Raw genomic sequence first — 19,918 nt, 5'->3', positions numbered from 1 at the left:
CTTTTACCACTCTTAAAAAAATCCCACTTCTTAACAATAGCAACATAATTGCTCATTTGTTTAGCCTTTATCCTGTGCAAAAACAATCTCAGGATAATAATACCCACACTCCTATCAACACCATGATTACTGCAGCTAATTTGTGGTAATTTTGTTTTGTAATTATTTTTGTCTCTAGGTATACACAATTAAATTCAGTGGTTTGCAGGTAAATGTTTAACAATCAGTATGCCACAAACAAAGAAATAACAACAAAACCAAAATAAGTAAAAGCCTGTTGGGTAGCATTTGCTGATTTCCGTGGTGTAAATACCCCTACTATGGCCATTCCCAAGCTGTCATCTCATTCCCAAATGCAGCTGGTGAGAGGCTGTACTTGCTTGCTCCAGTTCACTCAAAAAGTTCCTCTGCTGACAAGTTACTCAGATGGGTTCCTTACTGGGTGGATGTGCCACCAATCAGACACACAAGCTCATCTTTTCCATATTCCTTTAAAATTTCAGAGATTACCTTTAAGAATTAAATTTTGTTTAGAATTGTGATTTCCAAGACAAATCAATAAATATTCAAAGAAGTCTAGCTTATATTCTTGTCATTTTTTCCTGATGTCTTCATCCCCCCCCCCCGAGAGATCATTTTTTGCTTTAATTCCAGCATCTTTCCATTGCCCCCCTTGTGTCTTATATATATATTTCTATATGTACCTCTATATATCTATATGGGCTGGAACGATAGCACAGTGGGTAAGGCGTTTGCCTTGAACGTGGAGGACCTGGCCGACCCGCATTCGATTCCTCCGCCCCTCTCGGAGAGCCCGGCAAGCTATGGGGAGTATCTAGCCCGGATAGCAAATCCTGGCAAGCTCCCCGGGACATATTCAATATGCCAAAAAACAGTAAAAACAAGTCTCACAATTTGTTGTGAAATGTTACTGGTGCTTGCTCAAGTAAATCAATGAACAATGGGAGGGCAGTGGACAGTGCTACAGTGCTACAATTATTTATGTATATAGATATAGATTGGTTTCTGGGTCTCACCTGGCAGTGCACAGGGGTTACTTCTGGATTTGTGCTCAGGAATCATTCCTCATGGACTCAGGGGACTCTATGGGATGCCAAGAAGCGAACCCAGGTTGGCCATGTGCAAGGCAAGCCCCCTACCTGCTGGACTACTGCTGGACTACTACTCCAACCCCCAAATGAAATCTGGGCCAGGATCCAAACCTGGGTCTCCTGCATGGCCTGCATTCTCATGAGTGAGAATCCTACTGCAGAGCCACTGTACATCCCACTGCTCTTTTAAAAACCAGTGGTACTGCAGTCCAACACACCTTTCTGTGCTTTGCTGTTTTCATTTAACAACAGGTCTTGGATGTTATCAATTAGTAGTATATGAAGATATGACTCATTGTTTCTTTTTCAGTGGAATAGGACTTTATTTTCTCAATGGATCATGTTTTATTGAACCAGTTTCCTACTGATAAATAGTTGAGCTCATTTTAATCATTTTTTAAAGTTAAAAATAGTAAATACTGACTGGATAACTCATGCAGTAGTTTAAAATTGGGTTGGTAAGAGTATACAGCCAAAATATTCTTTTCCTTCTTTTCCCCTGATAATTTTTTCCCTTCCCCAGAGGCACCCTGGTATTTTGTGTGTGTTTAACTCACACACATGCTAATTTGTGTTTGCATGGTTAGAAATGCCATTATCAATTTTATTGAGTAAAGGGATTAAAAAGGAGAGAACTCAAATATTTTAATCAATACCAGACATATCATTGAACATGAGACAACAGAATAGCCTTCTAGATTGCAATTGGCTTTTTATTATTTTTGCACATGCATTTCTCTTTTCAGCTTTTGCATCATAATAGCAGAGTTCCCAAAGTATTATTTGCTAGATTACTTTGTCTGGATTGAAAGAGGGAGTTGTGATCTGAGGGGAATAATCACTCTCATAATCAGCAGCAAATGATGAATTTTCTCAAATTATTATGTTCTAATATGAACAAATGGTAGCACACTGAGAATTAGATAAAACAAATTAAACAAGGAACCATTTTCTTGTTTCTTGAATTGGAATAAGACACATCTTTGAAAACATATTAAAAAAGACATGGTTTTCTTTATGAGAGGAAATGTAAACTAAAGTCTAGTGCTAAGGAGAAAAAAATAAACCTCACAAAAACCAGCCTTCATAATTAGTAACTGCCTATATTACACATTACACATAGCTGTGAAAGTTTATAGGCATCCCTGTAGGGAGAAATGTGAGAATGTGAGAGTTCCTTATCTGTGGAAGTCTACCTGTCATTTGCCCCCATGGTTGTTGTACCTAGTCTTCTGGCCTGAGTGTGGGGCTCTCACACTCAATCAGGGATGATTGATTCCACTTGGCTGAGAGAATATGTTGGAAATAGCAATTGTGGTTTCCAAGCCCTGTGGCAAAAGGCAATACCATCTTTTTAAAATTTTTAAAAAAATTTTTAGGTGCCATATTTTTTAGGTGCCATAGTCTGGGGGAAACCAGTTCCCAAGTCAAGAGAACACTCAAGGAATTTTGTGGAAGGACATACAAGAGGAGGAACAATAGACAGCATCAACTTTCCTGTCATGCTCCTGAATTAGTCTGACAGTAGCTCCTTCTGTCCTAGTCAGACCACAGGAGATGACAAATTCCCATTTGGATCTGACTTCAACAACTTGAGCGACCCAAGCCAGAATGATATAGCCGTACCACTCTCAAATTTCAGACCTAGAAAGAAGTCATTCATATTGTTATAAAATTGTGTGTATCCAGGAGGATTACTCCATAGCTTAGAGGCCAGCCGGGCATTCTAGGGGAAAGGGCAGCTCAGATAGAGAAGGGAGCACCAAATAAAGGGTGTTTGGAGGATCCTCCCAGGAGGGGAGATGCATGTTGAAAGTAGACTATGGACTGAACATGTTTGCCACTCAAAGACTCTTTTGCAGACCACAACACTCAAAAGGAGAGAGAGAACACAAGGGATTGCCCTGCCACAGAGGCAGGGTGAGATGGGAGGGATGGGGGTGGGAGGGTTATTATCCATGATGGTGGAAAATGGGCACTGGTGGAGGGATGGGTATTTGATCATTGTATAATCGAAACCCAAGCACAAAAAATTGTAAATCTACAACTGTACCTCATGGTGTTTCACTAAAAATATAAATAAATAAATAAATAAATAAAAATAAATAAAAAAAATTGTATGTATGTGGGTGGGGGTAGTTGCTTTAGTACACAAAGTAATAAATACACTCTCTGACACACAAATTAGTTGGCAATAATTTTTCATGGCCACTTTGCTAGATAGGTATTGTAGAAAATAGTAATTGTATCCTTTTCTTGATCATACTGGTTTTTTAAAAAATGGAAAATTCCAATATAGTTCCAAGAAAAAAATAGAAAACACTTTCAACCTAGATAGATTCAGTGAGGTGGGTCATTTTACCTCCTATTAGACAGTTTAAAAATCCAAAGTGCAAAAAAGAGAAGAAACTTGCCTAAGTTATACAACCTCTAAGTGATACAAGTGGTATTTGAATACAAGTCTGTTTATCCCAAATATGTTATCTTTCAGTATTCTGTTAATCTAAAAAAATAAAATTATTTATTGTAGCAGAGATTTATACTTTTTTTGGTATAGGTCTTTAGCCCTTTTTTATTTTTTTATTTTTTATTTTATTTTTTAAATCTTTATTAGTGAAAAACCATGAGGTACTGTTGTAGACTTACAATTTTTTGTGCTTGGGTTTCAGTTATACAATGATCCAGTACCCATCCCTCCACCAGTGCCCATTCTCCATCATTTACATTTTTTTAAAAAAAATTTTTGTTAGTGAAACACTATGAGGTACAGTTGTAGATTTACAAATTTTTGTGCTTGGATTTCAATTGTACAATTATCAAATACCCATCTCTCCACCAGTGCCCATTTTCCACCACCACGGGTCCCAGTATCCCTAACACCCCCCACCCCCTGTCCCACCCTGCCTCTGTGGCAGGGCATTCCCTTTTGTTCTCTCTCTCCTTTTGGGTGTTAGCCTCTCTTTTAAAGCTGATTCCTAGATACTTGATATTCTGAGGTACAATGATGAATTGTTTTTTAAGTTTCTCTATCTTCTACTTCATTATATGCATATACAAAAGCCATGAATTTCTATGAGTTGATTCTTCAGCTTTCCAGTTTACATGTCAATTTGCTTCTAGGATTTTTAAAGAGCTTTTTAATGAAGAAAAGAGATGATCAGAAACTTCCTCAGAGAAGAGATACAGATGGCCAAAAGGTATAAGAAAAAAAGCTTTGCATCATTCATTATGAGGAAAATGCAAATAAACACAACAATGAGGTATTGTCTCACACCAGTGTTATTGAAACACACCACAAATATTTTAAAAACAGCAAATGTTGGTGGGGATATGAGAGAAAAGGAATCTTTATTCATTGCTGATGGAATGTCGACTGGATTCAGCCTTTTGGGAAAATAATACCGAGACTTCTCAAAAAAACCCCTAGGAATTAAACTTCCATATAATCCAGTAATTCCACTTCATATTTACCCCAGGAGCCCCAAAACACTATCCAAATTCTATGAATATTGTATTCCTATATTCATAATAGCACTATTCACAATTGCCCAAGTCCAGAAACAATCCAAGAGTCTAAGAACAGATAGCTGGATAAAGTAAATATGGTTTGCATATGTAATGGAAAGCTACTCAGCTAAAAGAAAAGATGAAATAATGCAATTTTCTGCTATGTGGATGAAACTGGAAGGTATTGGGTATTGTGCTGAATGAAGTTAGTCAGAGGGAGAGTGACAGATGAAGAATGATCTCCCTCATATGTGATATATAAATAAACCTAGCAAGTAAATAATGAATGAACAAAGGCAAAAAAGCTGAGAACTAGTTTTTAGTAGGAAGTATATCACTGTAGGGGTCGGTTTGGGGGTGATAGGGAGGGGACACTGGGACAATTATGGAGGGAAGCTGACACTCTGGTGGAGGGTGTAGTGTTGGAATGTTTTATGCACGAAAGTATGTCATGATCAATATTGTCAATCATGATACCTAAAATAAAAATTTAAAAACCCTGTCATTAAGTGTTGGTATCTTTTAAATGAAACCCTCTACGGCAAAAATATCCCTAAGAGTTGATTTTGGTTCATCTGTTTATTCATGCATTCAACAACGAACTAATGAACACCTGCATTAGATGCTGTGCTGAAGAAGTAGTGAGACACCTCTGATTCGTGCTCTGAAGGAGGTTACAGTGTAATGTAAGACATGAACATCAAATACATACACACAATAATAAATATGTAAGATTTAAATTGCTGTAAGTAGTGTGCCAAGAAGACATGTATATGTTAAGAAAGAATGTTAGAATGTTTTATTTAGAATCCTTTAGACTGCTAGTCAAGAAAAACTGGATATTTTCAGGTGGTCTTCTAAGAATAAGTCAGGTAAAGACAGTGCTTCAGAGCATTCCATGTCACCAAGTAAAGCATGTGATAGAGAATATATAGAATGCGAATTTAATTCTGTATACAAGATATGAATTGGATGGAATTCGAAGGTAGTGTGTCTGAAGAGGAATACATGCCAGGGAAAAAATGGTAAAAAGTTAGGTTGGGCATTCGGATTTGTACTTTGAGAAAGTTTCTCTGTTCATTTCATCACCCCTTTCTCTGATGGGATTGGATGTTTTCTTCTTGTAGAGTTCAACCAGTGCCTTATATATCCTTGATATCAACCCCTTATCAGATGGGTATTGGGTGACTATCTTTTTCCGTTCTGTAGACTGTCTTTGTATTCTGGTCAGTTTCTTTTGCGGTACAGAAGCTTCTTAGTTTAAGATAGTCCCATTTGTTTATCTCTGTTTTCACTTGCTTTGTCAGTTTGGAAAATAGTATGAATGTTTCTCAAAAAACTAGAAATTGAGCTCCCATTTGACCAAGCAATACCACTTCTGGGAATATATCCCGGAGATGCAAAAAAGTATAGTAGAAATGAAATCTGCACTTGTATGTTCATTGCAGCACTGTTTACAATAGCTAGAATAGGGAAAACACCTGAGTGCTTGAGAACAGATGACTAACTGGTTAAAGAAACTTTGGTACATCTACACAATGGAATATGATGCATCTGTTAGAAAAGATGAAATCATGAAATTTGCATATAAGTGGATCACCATGGGGAGTATCATGCTAAGTGAAATGAGTCTGAAAGAGAGGGACAGATATAGAAGGACTGCACTCATTTGAGGAATGTAAAGTTAACAGAATGGGAGACTAACACCCAAGGATAGTAGAGATAAGGACCAGGAGGACTGATTCACGACTTAGAAGCTGATCTCATGTGCTGGGGGAAAAGGAAGCTCAGATAAAGAAGGGACCACCAGGTAAAGGATGCTTGGAGGGCCCACTTGGGATGGGAGATGTGTGCTGAAGGTAGAGTATAGACCGAACATTTAATGCCTGTATTACAAACCACAACACCCAAAGGAAGAGAGGAAGTAAAAGGGAATGTTCCTGCCACAGAGGTGGGGGGGCAGGGGTGGGGTGGTGGGTTGGTGGGAGGGATACTGGGAACATTGGTGGTGGAGAATGTGCATTGGTGAGGGATGAGTACTCGATGATTATATGAGTGAAATTTAAACATGGAAGTCTGAAACTGTACCTCACAGTGATTCATTAAAAAAATTAAAAATAAATAAAAAAAATAAAAGAAAGAGACAAAAAATAGAGTTAGGTCAGGGAAGAGTCTGAGTTCAGACCACGTGTGTGACTCAGCATAGGATGGGATTCATGTTTAATTTCAGGAACAAAAGAAAATTTCTTGTGGTTTTTAAGTTCTGATAAACATCTAAAAGTTACCTAGCTGTGGTATGGAGAAAGGTGAGGAAGGTAATAGAAATGAAGCATCATCAGTGAGGCTCTTGAAACTATTTAAACTGATACGATGATACAGTGTTGTCCACTAGGGTGATAGGTGTGGTTTGTATTTCTAAATGGATTCAAGACTTGGTAATGGATAGAATGTGATGAGGAAGGTAAGTTTATAGAAATGAGCACCAGGGTAAATCAAAGTGACATTTATGAAGCTGGGAAAGACTGAGGAAGAACAGATTTGGCTGGGGTATTAAGAATGCAATATTATATATTGTGATTGTCAATACTGCAGTGTTTGGGCAAGATAAAAGAATGCATTAGTTCTAGGGAAAGGATTTGTTTTCCACCCTGGTTCTTATTTTGACAGCAACAGATTACTTATTAGATACCATCGCTCTTTATCAAGATACCTTCTCTTGCTTTTCTTCTACTAGTGATGTTATGTTTGAGGATCTTCAACTGCAGATAAGGAAATGTGTTCCTAGTTAGTATAATTCTGACTGGCCAACTCTTAGTTTAGTAGATGAGTCAATGCTAACCACTTCAGAGTAGACACCTGGAGCTCTCCTTTGAAGAAAACCCTTACACTTTTCCTTTTTGGACACTGCCAAGGGACTAGGAGATTTTGTGCTTCAAGCATCATGTGTTTGTGATAAAAATCTGTACTGTTTACTCCTTTTGGCATGTGGTCTCTGGGTGTTTTCTGAATCAAACACGCTCAGTTAATGGGAAAAAACAGCCTATTTTATTATTATGTATACATATCTTAGGCTAACAAATTAGTTGTTAATTTATTTAGCTATCTAATTTTTTATTTTAAAGCTCCAGTTTTATAATTTAAGGCATTTACAACTTTTTTTTATATCTACCATATAATATTGGGGCCAGTAAGAGATAGATGTAATTTTCCAAATTATTTTATTTGGAGTAAAAATAGGTCCTGGCTGTTAGAATATAAAAAACAGGGCTGGAGAGATAGCACAGGGGTTAAGGCAATTGCCTTCCCTCATTCCTCGATGACCCTGATAGGACCCGTGGTTCTGCAAAAACCACCAGTAGTGATCCAGGAATGCAGAGCCAGGAATAAGCCCTGAACCCACTGTGCAAGGCCACAGATTTAAAAAAAAATACAATAGAATATAAGAAATAAAACAAAGGATAACATAAATACTAACCACTCAAAATAATAAATCTTAAATATAAATAAATTGATCAATTTCCCATCTCAATAACTTAGCACATGTTGTTCTTGCCAGAAATAATTTCATCCCCAATCTGTCTGGAAATACATTTATTTATTTATTTATTTATTTATTTATTCATTCATTCATTTTGGGGGACTACACCTATCAGTTCTCAGGGCTTACTCCTGGCTCTTCCTGGTGGGGTATGGGAACCATATGAGGTTCCAGGGATCAAACCTAGGTCAGCTGTAGCTGTATGCTAAGCAAGTGCCCTACCTACAGTAGTATCTCCTTGGCCCTCTTTTCACCTATTTAAAATCTTCAATATCCTCCCTTCCACCCCAATTTTTTGTAAGTGACTTACCATGGACTCTCAGAGAGTTATTATTATTATTATTATTTTATTTATCTTTTAAAAAATTTTTATTAGTGAGACACCATGAGGTACAGTTGTAGACTTACAAGTTTTGTGCTTGGTTTCAATTATACAATGATCAAATACCCATCCCTCCACCAGTGCTCATTTCCCACCACCATGGATCCCAGTATCCCTCCCACCCCTCATTCCCCCCATCCTACACTGCCTCTGTGGCAGGGCATTCCCCTCTGTTCTCTGTCTCTTTTTGGGTGTTGTGGTTTGCAAAAGAGGCAATCACACTTGGTCTATAGTCCGCTTTCAGCATGCATCTCCCATCCTGGGTGGATCTTCCCAACACCCTTTATTTGGTGCTCCCTTCTCTATCTGAGCTGCCTTTACCCCTAGAGTGCGGCTGGCCTCCAAGCCATGGAGCAAAATTCCTGGTACTAAAGAGTTATTATTTTTTGAGAAACAAAAAAGACTATTTTTTTCTTGAGAATTTCCTTTCCTTGACTTGATCTCCTGGCTAACAGGACTTCTCTGGAATGGCACATTTTCCCCAAACTGCAGTTAATATCTTTGAAAACTGTTATCTCTCTAGATCCAGACATCCTCAGATCTAGTACTGCAGAAAGAACAGAGACTAAGTCTGTGGTGATTCTCAGAAAGGCAACTTTCAACCTCTGAGTCTACTGCCTGGAGCCTGTTTCTTCCTTTGTGGAGCAGAAAGACTGGTGGGGCTACTTGAATGGCGAGTTTGTACGAGGACTGAAGACTTCGTTGTTCACAGGCTGAGAGTTCTCACACACCCTGGGAATACCTTGTTGACACTCTTTGCAGAAAATTTTCCTTGAACAGCCCCTTTTCTTGAAAGAGGCTCAGAAAAATTAACAACATTTGTCCTAGCTTCAGACATCTCCCAAACTCAAAGATAATGCCTTAATTTACCCTTTCCCTGAAAGTCCAAAACTTCCTGGGTTTAGCTTTGCTCATAAGACAGAGTGTACCTTCAAGACCAGCCTAAGAGGGCATTTTCTTGTTTAGTCTGGCACCCATGGTCTGTAATCTACCTCAAAAAAATTTTTTATTCCTCTTTTTTTCTATAAAAACTACTTCTTTAAAGACTTGAGTCTACCATTTTTCTACCTGCTGGCTTGTTGCCAATAAAGCTCTTTCTCTTTTTTGGGGGGTATAACAATATTCATTTTTTATTTTAAAAATTATAAAAGCACTATTATTTACAAAGATATTCATAGTTGAGTTTTAGTCATACAATGTTCTAGTACTGATCCAACATCAGTGTCAACTTCCCTCCACCAATGTTCCCATGCTCCTTCCCCTCCCAACCCAGCCTGCCATCTTGACAGGCAGCTTTTTTTTTAAAAATCTGAATCACTTTGAGATACACAGTTACAAAATTATTCATGATTATATTTCAGTCATACAATGTTCCAACACCCATCCTTTCTCCAGAGTACATTTCCCAGCACCAATGTCTCTAGAGAGTGGGAGGGAACAGGAACCTTTTTAAGTTTGATTGTTAAAGTTGGGGTTTCAAACTTTCAGTTTTTTTAAATTTTGTTGAATCCCCGTGAGATAGTTATAAGCTTTCATGTTTGGCTTACAATCACACAATGATCAAATACCCATCCCTCCACCAGTGCACATTCCCCACCACCAATATCCCTGGTATACCCCCCATTTCCACCCTCTCTGCCTCCATGACAGACATGATTCCCCATAATCTCTCTCTACTTTTGGGCATTATGGTTTGCATAGACCTTGAGAGGTTATCATGTTTGTTCCTTTATCTACTTTCTGCACACATCTCCCATCCAGAATGATTCCTCCAGTCATCTTTTTCTTAGTGATCTCTTCTCCATTCCAGCTGCCTTCTCCCCTTTGCTCATGAGGCAGGCTTTCAGCTATGGAGCAATCTATCTGTCTTGTCTATCTACTATCCTTAGGTATCAGCCTCATGTTATGTTGTTTTATAGTCCACAAATGAGTGCAGTCCTTCTATGTCTTTCCCTCTCTTTCTGACTCATTTCACTTAGCATGACACTCTCCATGTCTATCTATTTATAAGCAAAGTTCATGACTTCATCTCTCCTGACATCTGCATAGTATTCCATTGTGTAGATGTACCAAAGTTTCTTTAACCAGTCAACTGTTCTAGGGCACTTTGGTTGTTTCCAGATTTTGGCTACTGTGAACAGTGCTGCAATGAACATATGGATACAGATGTCATTTCTACTTTGCTTTTTTGCATCCTCGGCATATATTCCCAGAAGAGGTATTGCAGGGTCATATGGAAGCTCAATTTCTATTTTTCTGTAGGACTGTCCATATTGTTTTCCAGAAAGGCTGGACTAGTGGGCATTCCCACCAACAGTGAAAGAGTGTTCCTTTTTCCCCACATCTGTGTCAGCACTGGTTGCTTTCATTCTTTTGAATGTGTGCCAGTCTCTGTGGTGTGAGATGATATCTCATCGTTGTTTTGATTTGTATCTCCCTGATGGCTAGCAATGTGGAGCATTTTTTCATGTGCTTTCTGGCCATTTGTATTTCTTTTTTGAGGAAACTTCTGTTCATTTCTTCTTCCCATTTTTTGATGGGGTTGGAGGTTTTTTCTTGTACAATTCTTGTAGTGTCTTGTATATCCTGGATATTTATCCCTTATCATATAGGTTTTGGGTAAATATTCTTTCCCATTCTGTGGGCTCTTTCTGTATTTTGGTCACTGTTTCTTTTGAAGTGCGGAAGCTTCCTAGTTTGATGTAGTTCCATTTGATAAAGCTTTTTCTCAATCCATTGTCATGGTTATATTTTCAACCACCAAGCACTGTCTCTTCCAAAGCAAAGATCATCTTCCTCTCTGCCCTTTGAACAGACTTCAGCCTTGTCCTCCTACAGTTTCTTCTCCATCTTTCCTGTCTCAAGATGTTGAGTCATGTCTTAGACTGGTCATGTCTTCCAGAAAAGTACAGGGTCTATGGAATATCTTCCCTCAAGCACCCAATCTTCTATTCTGCACTTACTTGCTGTGATGGTAGGGGCCCACTGGCCATTCTCTAAGCCCCCACTTTGCCAATTATGCAGGAAATCTGTTCTTCTGTAAATGTGTTACTCTGGCCATTATAAAAGCTGTTTTTTCTTTCTAGAACTCTTCTCCCCACCACTATTCATACCTGACTGCATGAGCTACTACTTACCTTTTTTTCTTCTTAGGTTGTAGCACTGGAGCACTGTCATAGCACAGTTGTCCCTTTGTTCATCGATTTGCTCAAGCGGGCACCAGTAACGTCTCCATTGTGAGACTTGTTACTGTTTTTTTGCCATACCAAATACGCCATAGGTAGCTTGCCAGGCTCTGCCGTGAGGGCAAAATACTCTTGGTAGATTGCCAGGCTCTCAAAGAGGGATAGAGGAATAGAACCCAGGTCAGCTGCCTGCAAGGCAAACACCCTACCCACCGTCCTGTCTCTCCAGCCTCCGCTTCTTAGGATAGTCTTACCATCTCTTTAGATTTTTCTGGATCCCTATCCCTTTGCTTTCCATGACTTATTTTACCTGTTTCCTGATTGTTTGCACCCTAGTCCAATTTTGGTCCCTATCACGTGGGTGTGGAATCCCACATCTTGTGAAAGCCATGTATTTCTAGGCATCAGCAGACTAAGGGAAAGTGCAACCATTTTCGGCTTAGTGCTTCATCAGAAGGATCTCTTCCATTTGGCTTACCGCAGAAACTTCCTTACAAAGCTTCACGGCATTTTAAATGAGTCCAGAACTCCCTACTCCTTTTTGCTTGTGGCCAGCAAAGCTAACTAGTGATGGACTGACAGACTGATTCTTTCTCCCTCAGAAGCTTCAGGTGAACCATCCCAGAGGTTGGTTGGCAGCTATCATTCCTGTAGAGGAGCAATACTAGATCCACTGATTTTTCTTTGTGATTTTTTTTAAATCCAAAAGAATAATCCTTCTGTTTGTGGAGGCTGGAAACCCTGAGCTTTACAGAATCATGTCTAGGCTTTCAGCTCATATCACACTCTGCTTTTTTCCCCACAGCGTTAAGGATTTGGGTCAGGTATTGAGGGTACCTATGAGAAGGGGGATATGAAATGGTTAATATGAATGTAAGAATTCTGACTAGTCTGAGAGATACACTGCTGAAAAGAGGAGGAGAAGAATTAGGGAATCTGTTGAGTGTCATTTTTATATTTTTGATTGTGTTTAAATCCCAGAGACTGAAAGCATTCATCCTCAAATTTCCAGAAAGCAGAGACTAGACTTGAGATAAGGTACTCATCTCTCCAGTCAGTTTCCTTCTTTGCTCACAGGGAGGAACTTTTTTTTTCAGCCTTGAGGGTTTGGGGGGTTCTGCCGTATGATATATAAGAATAATCTCTTCAAAGGAAAAAAAGACGGGTTGGAATGATAGCACAGCAGGTAGGGTGGTTGCCTTGCACGCGGCTGACCCAGGTTTGATTCCCAGCATCCCATATGATCCCCTGAGCAGCGCCAGGAGTAATTCCTGAGTACATGAGCCAGGAATAACCCATGTGCAATGCCAGGTGTGACCTGAAAAGCAAAACAAAAAAATAGAAGGGAGGAAGGAAAGAAGGAGGAAAGGAAGGAGAGAAGGAGAGAAAGGAAAGAAAGGAAGAATAAAGATTTAAGATGAAGAATTAGAGATGTGGCTGGAAATTTCTGCCATAGATGGGAATACAGCTTCAGTATGTTTTTCTTTTCCCTGTGGTTGTATAGTCAAAAATTATGTTAACAACATGATTGATGTGACTTGACTGGGTATAGGCAACCTGAGAGCATTTTAAGATTCCTTGGTTATACAATTATATATCCAGGAGATACTATATCTAGCAGAGTGATAGATTAGAAATTATAATCAGTATTCTTAAGCACATAATTAACATATTGAACATTGATGGTTCAGACCCTAATTAAGTGTATAGCTTGTTAACAGAGAGAGTTCTGATTTTTTTTGTAGTTACACAGGAAACTCACTCTTCGTTAAAAAAAAATGTTAACTAACATTTCTCTGCCACATCTCTGGAACAAGGAATCAAAACTACCTTTTGTTAGATCTAGGCAGGAGAATGAGGGTATGGAATATAAAAGGAAATTGGGTTGCTCTGTCAAAGGTAAAGTGACTATGCTCATCATTTCAATTTCTTTCTGTATCTGAAATAATTTCCTATGTGGATCTTTGGAGCATTATGGGTAACCTTTAAAATATTTATGGTCTTTATTATAGCACTGGAGTATTTTTTTTAAGTGCCACGATGTATTTAGAAGTAATTCTGCTTTATAGCCAAGGGTAATCTCATCACTGAGCAATGCTTCTATTTATATATGTCTGTGTCTCAGAGCCTGCCTGTATCTTGAAGAAATCCCCAATGCAGGAGGCAGGATATAAAATTGAATACCATCATGTAATATCCCCAAAGGGACATGTTTAGTGTTTTTCTATCCAGTTACCCATGGCTACAGGGAAAGATTTTTCAAAATTCAATACAAATTGTGTTAGCTTGTTTTTCTTCTTGACACCCTTAAGTCTTCTTTGATCACAGTAGATTTTTAAAGGAAGGAAAAAAATTCCTTTAGATTTCTCAGTGTCAAGAGGGCATCCAGATAGTTACTCTATTGACCTTGCACAGAGCTGCAAATTGTATGTAAGGACAAAGATATCTCAGAGTAAGCACTCTGGAACCTCAGTAAAAGGTGTTTGTTCTGCTCAGTGACAGGGGGTTTTGCATTCTGACCAGAGGGTATTAATTATTGAGGAATTTTATTAGGGGGTTGTTTCTCTAAGAGATAAATCTACTTGTCATATCACTGGTCAAACAACAAATAACCAGCGTGCATTTGATTATTAACTATTATTTTGTGTACTTTGCTTATTCTGAAAAACTGCATTAGGCAAAAACTTGACATTCATTAGTTCCATAAACCATAGTTACTAAGTAGTTGAAAATTCCAGGAAAGAGAAAATGGTATCTTCATGGTTCATTGAATGATGGAATTCCCCATATCTCACTGGGAGATATTAAAGTTCAGTTATGACAAGAGTGCTCCAGTTTATTTTAATTTTTCTAAAATATTTTTTTCCCCAAATAACCAAAGGGTTTAAGTCTCTATACAGTTTAGAAATAGAAGGGTAAGAAATGAGTTGTGAGAGACTCAACCTTTAACAACATGTTAGTGATCTCTTATAGAAGTTCTTAATGGCCCCTGGGTGAAATACAACAATCTTCACACAAACGTTTTCTCTAAGGAAACGTTTTTGGTTCATTTTCAGCAGTTTATTCATAACGAAAAATACAAAATAAATTTATTTTGGTTCTGCTTTGGGGCAAGGGTTGGGGTTCACGGTGGAATCATCCGAAATATGGTGGTAGGAAGGTATAATGGTGATGGAATTGGTGTTTGAATAATAAATGTAATCAAATATAGTGAACTGCTTTATAAAAATAAAATAAATAAAAAAAAAGAAATGAGTTGTGTGGGTGAGAGCTATAGCACAGTGAGTAGGGAGCTTGGCCTGCATGCGGTAGACCCAAGTTCAAACTCAGTTTCAGTTCCTGGCACCATATGTGGTCCCTTAAGCCCCTTAAGGAGTGATCCCTGAGCATCACAGAGACAGGGTAAGCCCTGAGCACTGTCTGATGTGGCAAACACAAAAAGAGCAAACAAAATAAATGAAATGAGGAATGTTTATGTTTATTTTGTCCTGAGAAGAGTCTAATTGTTTCTGGAAAATTTGTCATGAAAACATCCAGTTCCCTTGGTTGTGATCCTATGCATACAACACATTGTGAATAACTAACTGTCTTTCTTTAACCTTTTATTTAGTTTCTTTATTTGCTGGTTTTGGTTTACGAGTCACACCTGTTAGTGTTCAGGGCTTACTCTTTTTTAAATTAATTTTTATTTGTGAAACACTATGAGGTACAGTTGTCACTGTCACTGTCCTCCCGTTGTTCATCGATTTTCTTGAGCGGGCCCAATAACGTCTCCATTGTGAGACTGTTGTTACTGTGTTTGGCATATTGAATACATCACGGTTATAGACTTACAAATTTTTGAGCTTGGGTTTCGATTATACAATGATCAAATACCCATCCCTCCACCAGTGCCCATTTTCCACCACCATGGATCCCAGTATCCCTCCCACCCCCATCTCCGCCGTCCCACCCTGCCTCTGTGGCAGGGCATTCAGGGCTTACTTTAGACTCTGTGCTCAGGGATGATTTCTGAAGGTGCTAGAGTTTGAGTGTGGGTTGATTGAGTGCAAGACAAGTGCCTTGCCCACTGTACCATCTATCTAGCCTTGGATTTTACCTCTTAGCCTAAAGTTGTCCTGATATCCTTTTTTTTTTATTTTTATTTTTATTTTTTTTTCTTTTCTTTCTTTCTTTCTTTATTTATTTATTGAATCACTGTGGGAAAGGTTACAAAGCTTTCAGGTTTAGGTCTCAGTCATGCAAATATCAAGCACATTTCCCTTTACCAAAACTTATTTTTTACCATGAAGAACCCCAATAAAACCCCACCCCCCACCCCTCCCAGTCCCTGTGGGGCAGATGAATTCTAGTTAACACTCTATCTGCTTTGATTAGATTCATTGTTTCAATAAAAGATTCACCACTATTATTTAGAGTTTACCCGCCCCCCCCAAATCAGACATGCTGACAAAGCATTGTGAAGTGATTTGCTTTCTACAGCTGGGTTCAAGAATTCATCTGAAGCCTCAAGCTATCATTACTCCCTTTGTTTTCAGGTAAACACCCAAGGAATTTCCTAATGCTGTAGTCACAACTTTGTAGAGGATCTGAGGTGGTGTTCTACCCAGAAAGACAATGGAACCAGGCAGGCCTCTTACACCCAGATAGTAACAAAGAACAGACACAGGAATCTCACCCACATGCTCAGTGTCATGGCAGTGTCTGGAGACCAAGGGAACAGCTGGGGTCCAGTCCCAGGGAGGCCTGCAAATGACTACTGAGCAGCATGCTTCCTCAAGAAGACATAAATGACAGGGCTTCTCTCGGTTAGACAGATTCCAGACCAGAAAAGTATACACCGGAGATGAGAAAGGTGTAGGGATAAGAATAGATCATCATACGCTGAAGGTGACCAGGACATGGTAATCCAAACAGACAGAAAGATGGAGGAGAAGGGTGGCGGAGAGAGAGAGGCAGGACATACATGAGCAACCTGGATGCAACTATTTGAACTGTCTAATCAACCTTAACTTCTTAAATAGCTGAGTTTTGCATGCAAATCTTTTAGACAATTCTCAAGAACCCACTAGCTCAGAAAAAAATCCGCTTTTGCACTAGTAAAATCGCGTACTTTTTTTTTTCCTTAAATTTTTATTAGTGAAACACCATGAGGTACAGTTGTAGACTTACAAATTTTTGTGCTTGGGTTTCAGTTATACAATGATCTAATACCCATTCCTCCACCAGTGCCCATTCTCCACCACCACCAGTACCAGTATCCCTTCCACCTCCCTTCCCCTCATCCCACCCTACCTCTGTGGCAGGGCATTCCCTTTTGTTATCTCTCTCCTTTTGAGTGCTGTGGTTTTCAAAAGAGACATTGACTGGCAATCTTGTTTGGACTATAGTCTACTCTCATCCCGTATTTCCCATCCTGAGAGGAACCTCCCAACACCCTTTATTTGGTGCTCCCTTCTCTATCTGAGCTGGCCTTTCCCCTAGCGTGTGCGTCTGTCCTCAAAGCCATGGAGTAATCCTCCTGGTACTGATATCGGCATTGTTGGGTGTTAGTCTCCTATTTCGTTACTTTATGTTCCCCAGATGAATGCAATCTTCCTGCGTCTATCCCTCTCTTTCTGACTCATTTCTCTTAGCATACTTTCCATGTAGTACCACTTTTATGTAAATTTCATGACTTCATCCTTTCTGACAGCTACATAGTATTCCACTGTGTAGATGTTCTAAAGCTTCTTTAACCAGTCATCTATTCTCGGGCACTCAGGTTTTTTCCAGATTCTAGCTATTGTAAAGAGTGCTGCAATGAACAAACAACTGCAGATGTGACTTCAACTATACTTTTTTGCATCTCCGGGGCATATTCCCAGGAGTGGAATTGCTGGGTCAAATGGGAGCTCAATTTCTAGTTTTTTTGAGAATCGTCTATACTGTTTTCCAGAAGGGTTGAACCAGTCAGCATTCCCACCAGCAGTGAAGGAGGGTCCCTTTCTTGCCACATCTGCGCCAGCACAGGTTGTTTTTGTTCTTTTGGATGTGGGACAGTCTCTGTGGTGTGAGATATCTCATTGTTGTTTTGATCTGCATCTCCCTGATGATTAATGATGTAGAGAATCACGTACCTTTTTTGTATTTTGTGACAATATTCTGTCAAGTTCGTTTAAATTTAAAAAGTGTTATTCCCTTGCTATCTTTATATAAAATTTCTCTTCCAGAAAGTGAGTGTCATTCATTTGTGCTTTGCTGCAAGCTCTTGCCCACCCCACCTGCTCTGGTAGGTCCATTACTTGAGAAGTAGGAACTTTTACAATCAAATTGAAGGAGCCCCAGGACGCCACGATCAACCCATCTCTTTTTCCTTGCTGCTACAATCATTTCCTCCCTATTTTGACAAGCCTTATCCCCCAGATTCACCAGAGTTCCATGCATCGTTGCAAATAAAGCTTCAGGTCTATTAAAAAAAGTAATTTGTTTTTCACGATTCCAGAGTTGTTTATGTTAATGAGGTGACTTGTTAGTTCCTTAGCTTCAGGATAGGGACATGTTGCCCCATGAATCAGGCATGTGATTAGAACTTTCAGTCTCTTCTTTGACCTCCAGGCAGGGAAATGGGCTGGAAATAGGTTCATCGCTAACTGCTAATGATTTAGTTAATTAGTCATTCCTTTCTTGGAACATGGTTATAGAACAATGAAATGCTTGGAATACTTAAATTTTGGGGGGTTGGAGGAGAACACCTCGTAGTGCTTGGGGGTTAGTGCTGGTCCTGTGCTTAGGGGTAGAAATTGGTGGCATATTAGAAGGCCGCGTGGCACCAGAGATCAAACCTGGACCTCGTATTTGCAAAGTACATGCTCCAGTCCATTGAGCTATTTGTAATTTTTTTTTAAAAAAAAATTCCCCCCCCCCCCCCATTCTACCTCTGTTGGAAAGATATTAATGGGAATTATTGGTATAATCAAATAGTATACAACAATGAGTAAATTAGTATTTGTCATCTTAGAGTTTTCTTTTCTTTTTTGAGGAGGGGGTTGTTTGAGATCTATCTGGTGATATTTATGGGGTTGCTCCTGATTATGTGCTCTAGTCTCACTCCTGGTAGTCCTCAGGGACCATGCATCGCTGGGGTTCAAACCCAGGTCTTCTGCATGCGAAACCTGTGCAATTGAGCCATCCCCCTGACCTCTCCTTTTAGATTCTCAGTTAACACCTTGAAAAAGGAACCTCTTCTCCCAGACCATGTCTTTGCCTAGGTGTCACCTACTGCTGTGTTTCCTGAAGCCTGTTCTTTCTTCTAGCCCTTTTCCTTGAAGTTTCCAAGGTCCTTCCAATCTTCTTCCACTCAAGCTCTAGGGAATATCCTGGAAACCTACAATAGTATATTGCAGAGCAATTTGGTGCCTTCTATGACTTCTTTCTTTTTCCCTTGGGTTCACTCAAAGGAGTCTCTCTTTCTGCAATCAAAGCAACAGCTCCAAATAAAAGAGATTAATTTTCTTCCTAGGAACAATCTTTACCACCTTATAGGAACTGGAGTCTTCATCAGCTCTGTGCAGTGGTGCTTGTGATGTGTTGCCCAGGTCTGATGCAGGAAGGAAGGAGCGGGCCCTGAGCAGCGGGGTGGGATTGCTGCCACCGCTCCTGGTGTTGTCCCTGATGAAAAGTTCTGCAGCGAAATGGACTGCAATTTTGCTTTTCCTCCTTCGGATAATGATACCCTTTCCACTTATGGAGCCCAAGAGAATCAGAGCTGAAGCCTGATTCCATAATATCTGTCAGACCAGTTTGGTTGTGTATGTGTTGTCTTATCTGTGTGCTTTTAACCCGACTTTATTTCTGACAGCAAATGTGTGCATTGTATTTTACTTCTTTTTTTTTTTTGAAAAAGGGGGTTACATGTAGCAGTGCTTGGCTTGACAATGTGGTCCAGCAAGGCCACTGTGTACCCCTCCCCCCCCAACACACACTCCCAACCCACCATCAACTTAGACTCAAATTCTCTAGGTGCCAATTGAGTATTCTCTAATCTAATTGTATTCTGATACTAACTACCTGGAGTTAGCACAATTTAAAGACCATGGCTAAAGGTTCAGTTCCGCAAGTCCACCCCTATTTTAGACACAACTCTACATTTTCCCCTCCTTCTACTAGGCCAAGAGAAGGTTTGAATTGGGTGTTCATCAAGTGTCCAAGCTCT

This window comes from Sorex fumeus, unplaced genomic scaffold (genome assembly GCF_029834395.1).
Source record: "Sorex fumeus unplaced genomic scaffold, SorFum_2.1 ptg000014l, whole genome shotgun sequence".
In the NCBI taxonomy this organism is placed as follows: domain Eukaryota; kingdom Metazoa; phylum Chordata; class Mammalia; order Eulipotyphla; family Soricidae; genus Sorex; species Sorex fumeus.
The sequence above is the reverse complement of the archived record's forward strand: the minus strand, read 5'-3'. Positions refer to the sequence as shown.